General features: G+C 41.6%; 1 pseudogene; it reads left to right on the forward strand.

Annotated features, from left to right (window-relative positions):
* Positions 1-6963: 6963 nt before the first annotated feature.
* Positions 6964-8542, forward strand: LOC102488009 (T-complex protein 1 subunit zeta pseudogene; annotated as a pseudogene).
* The last annotated feature ends 305 nt before the right edge of the window (positions 8543-8847 follow it).

Below are 8847 nucleotides of genomic sequence, written 5' to 3' on the forward strand. Positions count from 1 at the left end.
TTTCTACTTTGCCACACCGTCTTCTGCCCTGGAATTGACTCTCTCCTTGAAAGCTGAGACCCAGCCCAGGCCACTGAAACGTCTTGAGTAACAGAAGCCTATAAAACAATTCTCCATGGTTGCCTGTCCTGAACTGTGATACCATTATCCTCTTACAGACCAATTGGTGTGAAATCAGATCCTGCCTGGGAGTGGGAAAAAAGAATAGAAAGGGAAGATTCTGACTCCAAGCTCGGCAAGACACAAAAACTTGCTGGAGTTCTGCAGGGGTCTGTTCAAAGTCTGGGTATATCCTGTCATTTGGCAAGAATTAAATAGGAGCCCTGTGTCCTCTAAGATTATTCTGTTACCTTCAGGATTAGGTTACCCGTCTTTATATTTAACCTATGGGAAAAGCCGACACAAAGCGGTGCTAAAGATGTAATAGGAAGCATATAATAAAGAACCCTCATGTCAAAGAGATACAAGTTTCCCACAGAGAGCTGGTGCTGAATGAATTCTTTTTTTGCTTCTGCCTACCATCCCAGAGGGGAACTCAGCCTCAGAGGTCCAAAAGGATGCCAGAAAAGCAGCCCTGATCGCCTCTGGACAGATACAGGTGCTCGGGCCTCATTCATTTGTGAGGCAGCCAGTGCAGAGGGTGCAGGAAGACGGGGAGAGAATTTAGAGCTGACCTTATCTGGCTTAATCTGTATGAATTCCAGAAGGCCCTGGGGAACCTGAGATTCCTGGACCTATTCCCTTCTCACATTTCCTACTGGAAATCCCTCCAGCTGGCAGGATGCTAGAATAGGTACCATTTAGCTGGCTAATGAAATCCATATGCAATTGTTAGAAATATAATTGACACTTCAGACGGGATCTGCGTTTGGCTCTGTACGGTTTTCTGCTGCCCAGCGTGGCTGCCTGCTGGGAATGCTTCTGTTTTCCAAGCTTCTTTGCCTTGGCTGGAATTAAAAGTAGACGCTTGATGTGCTAATGTCAGGTTATAATAATACCTATATGTTATGCTGATTAAATAAAATAACATTAGTTAAAGCAAAGTGCCAGACGCATGGTGGTACTGTCTATATCGTACTGGTTATTTACAGTCTGCCCTCCACTCCCCTTTCGCAGGCTTGTTTCTCAGGATTCAGTTCCTCCCTGAGGCGGCGGCCAGCACACTTTCATGTCTGTCCACACTGCGATGGTCACTGTCCCCACAGACACCAGTCCTCTCATGATGCCGTAACGTCAGATGTGTCTGCCCAAAGATGCTGTTACTGTGGGCAGGATGGAGGAAATGACCATCCTCTCAGCCCTAAAGATTCATGAGGGCTAGAGAAGAGCTACGTGAACTGAACTTCCTCTGAGACGTTTAGCCTCTTTGACTTTCTTTCATTTTAATTAATTTATTTTTTAAAACTTACCTTTCATTGCTATATATCTTTACAGTGTACAACTTTGCTTTTTCCAACATGACTATGAAGCATATCAGTCAAAACAAAGACATTACTATATATATTATCATCACCAAATTCAGCAAATAACTTTTCATTTTTGTGTCAATTAAATGTTTTTTTTCCCCTACTCCCCTCCCTACCTATCACCTACCCCCCATATTACCCCATCCTTACTAATTCTAGTATCTACGTTGCCCTCCCTGCTTCTGTACCTTCCAAACTTTCAGTTTCTGCCATAGAGCACAGATATTTGGTCTATATTGAGTGGGGACATACAAAGTCCATCTTTCAATCTCTGGATTGCTTCACTTAACATTAAGTCTTCCATATTCATCCACTTTATATCAAAGGTCAGACTCTCATTGATTTTTATGGCTGAGTAGTATTCCTAAAGTATATATGCCACATTTTCCCAACCCACTCATCTATTTTTGGACATTTGGGTTGATTCCATGTCCTAGCAATTGTAAATAATGCTATAATAAACATGGATATGCAAGGGTTTTTCTATCTTTTGGGTAAATATCTAAGACTGGAATTACTGGTCATATACTTAGACTTTTTTAAATTTATGTCTTTAGTTCTTCCATGAGGAAGACAGAGAACATGCTCAATAGGGTCTTGATCCATACTCAGCCTCAGTCAGCCCCAGGTTATGGCCATGCAAGTGCCCGGCATACACAGAGAAATCTCTGCATGTGGACTCAGAACTTTCCCGTGTGGGACAGCCTGCAGAGAGTCACATTCTACCGCTGTGCCACCATTTGGCCCCCTTGTGACTTTTGGGATAGAACTGGCACTCAGTAAATGTTATCAGATGGAAGGCTCCCTAAAGGATGAAGACTCAGAATGATCCTAAAACTTTAATATATAAAAATCTCATCAAGCATGTATGTTAAAGTTATAGTCCCTCTGCAATGTTTCTTCTTAAATATAAGAGACATGGGAGACCAGTAGGTGGTATAGTGATTAAGGCACGGGACTCCTACATGACTGACCGTAGTTCAAGTCCTGGACCCAGCAATTTGAAACTCATTACAGGTACATATATGTGAGTGTCAAGAATCCTGAGAGGAGGGAACCAGCAGTTAGCGTAATGGCTATGTCGCTGGACTCCCACGTAGTCGACCGCGGTTCACGTCCCGGACCCGGTGGCTTAAAACTCACGCCGGGCGCGTGTGCGTGCGTGCCCATGATCCCGAGAGGAGAATGGAGGAGAAGGGATTGCGGCGTGACCATCCCCCCTGGGGGGTGATTTCTCGCTTTCTGTCTCTATGTCTCTCTCTGTCTGTCTGGCGAGCGCACGCGCCCTATAGCGAAAATCTCTCTCAAAAAAAAAAAAAAAAAGAATCCTGAGAGGAGAAGGGAAGAGAAGGGACTGCAGTGTGGCCTTTTGCCCTGGAGGGTAATATCTCTCTTTGTGTCTCTCTGTCTTTGTCTCTCTGGTGAGCTCACATGCCCTATAGCAAAAACAAACAAACAAACAAAAAGCTCTCTTAAGAAAATAAGTAAGGGACATGGGAAATGTCAAGTCCCTCAGTTTCTCACGTAACATGTTCCCACACATACACACTATAATTGGTTACATGTCTGAATAATGTAAGAGGTCCAGGTACAATGGTGCAGACATAGGGTGCCACTGTAGTTTAAGGGAGCCACAAGGTGGGAGGCAGATTTGGATCCTGAGTCAACTTGAACATGCCTGGAGCTCCCATGCCAGGTGTGCCCATGATGCTGGTGTGCTGGAAGTCTGAGTGTTCACTAGGAAGGAGAAGGGAATACTCCGGAACTGAGGGTGTACTGTGTACTAAGAACACGGCTGGGTACTTCACATTCTGTATCTCCTTTAATGGCATACAAGAGAGGGGAAGTTTTGGACAGGAATGGAGAGAAAGAGCTCCTTTGCTATGTTGTTCTCACTCCATACCTGGTTTTCCTTAGCACTAGGAGGGGCACTTTTTATTCACAGAAGGCCATGTATAGGGTGTGATTTTGCCATCTTGGAGAAGGCCCTTAGTCAAGTCCATCACTCCTATTGCCCCTTGCACACACTATATATATATTCATGTGTGAAGGACCATAATTCAAGATGAGTCTGCTATTCCTGTCCTCTGTTATAGCGCTAACCCCCCAAAGTGATAAAGAGTCCTTTAGTAATCTTTTCCTTAGATTAGGATAAACAGGGTTAGAAGAATCCAGTGTGAAGTTTGGATGGTACAGACTAGAGGCTGAGAGGCCACAGTTGAGTATGGGGAAAAGATGATGGAAATACTTGAGGGATGCTGAGTCCCTTTACCATGTGTCAGAGTTTCATTTAAGGTCACAGGGCATACTTGCTCCATGGTTCCCTTTCTCACTCCAGTCCTTCCTCCCTTCTATCATGCTTTCTGCCTCAAAATATGTTCTCATAAAGAGAGTTAGTACCTAAATTTTCCAAAACGCCAGTTAGTGGGCTGATTATATAAGAACTCCTTGGAAAAGTTTTTGGAAAATAGATATTGTAGGCCCTGCTCCCAAATCCTTGAATCCAGAAGCTCTGGAATGAGGTCCATGAAGTTGGATCTTCAAAGATGCCCCTGAGTGGTTCTGAGGCAGTGCTTAGATCCCCAGCTCTCTGATGACCTTGTAAAGAGGAATGCTAAGATGTTTTGCTTCACGTATTCTCAGTGCTCAGAAGCAGGAGACTAGCAGGAAGCCACATCAATATTTCATGTTCCCTAAATCAGTTTTTGAAAGTTATTAAGCCATAAAATTTGATTTCCCTGAAAAGTACATATTGGCTTAATCCATAAGATAGTACATAGTTATACTCAAGCCTAGAGTTTTGCTGCATTCCTTCTATAACCCACCTTCATACCACCCAGAGGCAGACACCATCTTATCACTCAAGCCAAAGACATACAGCTTCCAAGGTTTCTCTCTTGGAAGAGAGAACTTCAGCAACTCAGTCACCTTGAATTATTTCCTAGCTCAGCCTTGTCTTCCACATATTCCTCTAAGAGTTTTCACCTTATCCACCTAAAATCAGGGTTCAGAAACACTCTTACCCCTTTTCAGTAGAAAAGTTGGCATCTTGTAAGTGACAAAAAGGGCAAAAGAAACAAACAATGAGGGTCCTGTTGATTCTCTGGCTTGACTCTCACAAAGACCATCTATGGTATTTTATTATAAAGTTTATTTATTTCTTCCATGAGTGAGAAAGAGAGCGAGAGAGAGATAGGGAGACAGCACGTTTAATAAGATTCTGATGCCACAATCCACTCCCTGCTCCAGCCAGCCCAATTACGGGTACATACCCCAGCAATTCAGGAAGATCTCTGGACACAAAGCCAGGACTATTCCATGTGTGTCTGCCTCATTGAGCATCACATTCTGCTTCTGCCACCATTCAGCTCCTGCTTTATATTAAGTCTTGATCAAAACAGAACAATGATTATGTTTGTAAGAATACATTATGATAAATCCCAGATGTGGATGTTTCAGGAAACAAAAGTGGAAGACGATGGAATTTATACTTCATACCCATCCAGTCAGTAGTTTTCTAGAGCTATTTCTTTTTTTTTTTTTTTTTTTTGCTTTTGCTTTATTAACTTTCAATTTCTTTGGTACATTCAATCACATATGTCGCTTAGCTTGTAAAGCTAATGTTCCAACATGAATACATTTCTCATCAGTCCAGTTGGGGATACTACACATATTATCATCAATAGATAATAACCCATTTCTTTGTCCCATAAATGTCTTGTCTCTCTATTTTTCTCCTTAATGTCTTTCCTCAAACTATCCTCTTTCTCCTGCCCTCTTCCCACACTGTATCTGTTATCCATAATCATTTTCTATGTTTCTATAACCTCTAGTCATTCAGTTTCAGCCATAGAGTGCAGACAGTCAGTATATATTAAGTGGAGACATACAATGTCTCTCCTTCATAGCCTGGCTTGCTTCACTCAGTAGTAAATCTTACATACTCATCTACTTTCTGTCAAAAGCTAGGGTCTTGTTTTTTATGGCTGAGTAGTATTCCATAGAGTAAATGTGTCAAACTTTTTCAATCCATTCTTCTGTTTGTGGACATTTGGGTTGGTTCCATGTCTTAGCAATTGTGAATAATGCCACAATAAACATAGATGTGCAAGCCCGTAACTGACTAAGCATTCTTCTGTCCTTTGGGTAGATACTAAGGAATGGGATTGCTGGATCATATGGAAGTTCTATTTGTAGATTTTTTTTTTGAGAGGTTTTTGCAATAGGGCACGTGCGCTCGCCAGCCAGACAGAGAAAGACAGAGAGACAGAAAGCAAGAAATCACCCCCAGGAGGGATGGTCATGCCGCATTCCCTTCTCCTCCATTCTCCTCTCGGGATCTTGGGCATGCATGCACATGCGCCCGGCGTGAGTTTTAAGCCACCGGGTCTGGGACGTGAACTGCATTCGACTACGTGGGAGTCCAGCGACATAGCCATTACGCTAACTGTTGGTCCCTATTTGTAGATTTTTGAGGAATCTCCATATTGTGCTCCACAGTAGCTGGACCAATTTACACTCCCACCAGCAGTGTAGGAGAGTTCCCCTTTCACCACATCTTCAACAACACTTATCATTTTTTTTATCTTTATTTCAGGGATGCAAGGATGGATCGACATACATAAAACCATATATGTAATACACCATATTAACAGAAAAAAAGATTGAAAACATATGATCATATCAATTGATGCAGAAAAAGCATTTGGTAAGGTACAACATCCCTTCATGATCAAGTCTCTCAGCACAATTGGCCTAGAAGGGTCATTTCCCAACACAATAAAATCTCTCTTTGAAAAACCCATAGCTAACATCATCCTGAATGGGGAAAAGCTGAAAGTTTATCTGCTAAAAACTGGTATAAGACAGGATGCCCACTTTCTTCACTCCTTTTCAATATAGTACCAGAAGACCTTGCCAATGCAATCAGAAAACAGAATGAAATAAAAGGCATTCGAATAGGAAAAGAAAAGGTGAAATTATCTGTATTTCCAGATGACATGATTGTATACATAGAAGATCCAATGGTATCCACAAAAAGTTTCCTGAAAGTAATAAACAAATACAGTAAAATTGCTGGACACAAAATCAACAGACAGAAATCTATAGCATTTCTATATACAAACAGCAGGAAGACTGAGATAGAACTGAAGAAAGTCATTCCATTTACCATAGTCACAAAAAGTATAAGATACCGAGGATAAATCTAACCAAAGAAGTTAAAGACCTTTCTAAGGAAAATTATGAGAAGCTAAAAAAAGAAATGGAAAATGACACAAGAAAATGGAAGGACATCTTATGTTCCTGGATTGGAAGGTCAAAATAGCAATTCTACTCAAATTAATATACATATTTAGTGAAATCCCAATTAAAGTACCAGAGACATTCTTCACAGATCTGGAAAAGACAATCATAGAATTTGTCTGGAATTAGATGCCGAGCCGGCTCTGGGTACTGTGCACGTTGGGTTTCCTCCTCTTCCTCTGCTGGGGCAGTTATGGCAGCTGTGAAGACCCTGAACCCCAAGGTCGAGATGGCCCGAGCCCAGGTGGCACTGGCGGTCAACATCAGTGGGCTCAGGGGCTGCAGGATGTGCTGAGGACCAACTTGGGGCCTAAGGGAACCATGAAGATGTTTGTTCTGGTGCTGGTGAAATCACACCAACCAAAGACGGCAATGTGCTGCTTCACAAAATGCAAATTCAACACCCAACAGCCTCCTTAGTAGCAAAAGTAGCAACAGCCCAGGATGACATAACTGGTGACGGTACTATTTCCAATGTCCTTATCATCGGAGAGCTGCTGAAAACAGGGGGATCTGCACATTTCTGAAGGTCTTCATCTCAGAATAATCACTGAAGGATTTGAAGCTGCAAAGGAGAAGGCCCTTCAGTTTCTGAAACAAGTCAAAGTAAGCAGAGAGATGGACAGGAAAACACTTATAGATGTGATCAGAACAGCTCTTCGTACTAAAGTTCATGCTGAACTTGCAGATGTCTTAACAGAAGTGGACTCCATTTGGGCCATTAAAAAACAAGATGAACCTATTGACTTCTTCATGGTTGAGATCATGGAGATGAAACATAAATCTGAAACTGATCCAAGCTTAACTAGAGGACTTGATTTGGACCATGGGGCACAGCATCCTGATATGAAGAAAAGAGTAGAAGATGTGTACATCCTCACATGAAATGTGCCGTTAGAATATGAAAAACCAGAAGTGAATTCTGGCATTTTTTACAAGAGTGCAGAAGAGAGAGAAAAACTAGTAAAAGCTGAAAGAAAATTCATTGGAGATAGAGTTAAAAAAAAGAATAGAACTGAAAAAGAAAGACTGTGGCTTTTCAGACAAAGGATTTGTTATTAATCAAAAGGGAATTGTCCTTAGATGCTCTTGCAGAAGAAGGCATTATTGCTCTGCGCAGAGCTAAAAGGAGAACTATGAAGAGACTGACTCCTGCTTGTGGTGGGGTAACTCTAAATTCTTTTGATAACCTAAATCCTGATTGCTTGGGACATGCAGGACTTGTGTATGAGTACACATTGGGAGAAGAGAAGTTCACCTTTATTGAGAAATGTAACAATCCTCGTTCTGTTACATTATTGGTCAAAGGACCAAACAAACACACACTCACTCAAATCAAAGATGCAATAAGAGATGGCTTAAAGGCCTTCAAAAATGCTATTGATGATGGTTGTGTGGTACTGGCTGCTGGTGTAGTAGAAGTGGCCATGGAAGAAGCCCTGATTAAGTACAAGCTGAGTATAAAGGGCAGGGCCCAGCTTGGAGTCCAAGCATTTGCAGATGCATTACTCATTATTCCCAAGGTTCTTGCTCAGAATTCTGGTTTTGACCTTCAGGAAACATTAGTTAAAATTCAAGCAGAACATTCAGAATCAGGTCAACTTGTGGGTGTAGACCTGAACACAGGCAAGCCAATGGTAGCAGCAGAAGTAGGCATATGGGATAATTACTGTGTAAAGAAAAAGCTTCTTCATTCTTGCACCATGATCACCACCAACATTCTTCTTGCGGTTGAGATCATGTAAGTTGGAATGTCTTCTCTAAAAGGCTGAATTAAAGCTTTCCTGTATTTTCTGAATTTTGAAGACTCTACAGAATGATCTGGAAAAATATAGTTATGGAAAATCGTCCAGGCTTCAAATGATCTTCGAAGGAATTTTCCTTTCCCGTGTGATAAAAGAAAAGAACATCTGCTCAAACTCTGGAGTTCTGAAGTGAATAATTACAGTATTTTTTTAAATTGTGTTGAAGCATACACACAAACCAACTCCTTTTACCCAGTCAACACAATGTTTGCTTTAGCTGCAGTGACATAAAATTACATGTTAGATAACCATATGTTATTTACCTTGTTATT

The sequence above is a fragment of the Tupaia chinensis genome, unplaced genomic scaffold (genome assembly GCF_000334495.1).
Source record: "Tupaia chinensis unplaced genomic scaffold, TupChi_1.0 Scaffold000495_1, whole genome shotgun sequence".
Lineage (NCBI taxonomy): Eukaryota > Metazoa > Chordata > Mammalia > Scandentia > Tupaiidae > Tupaia > Tupaia belangeri.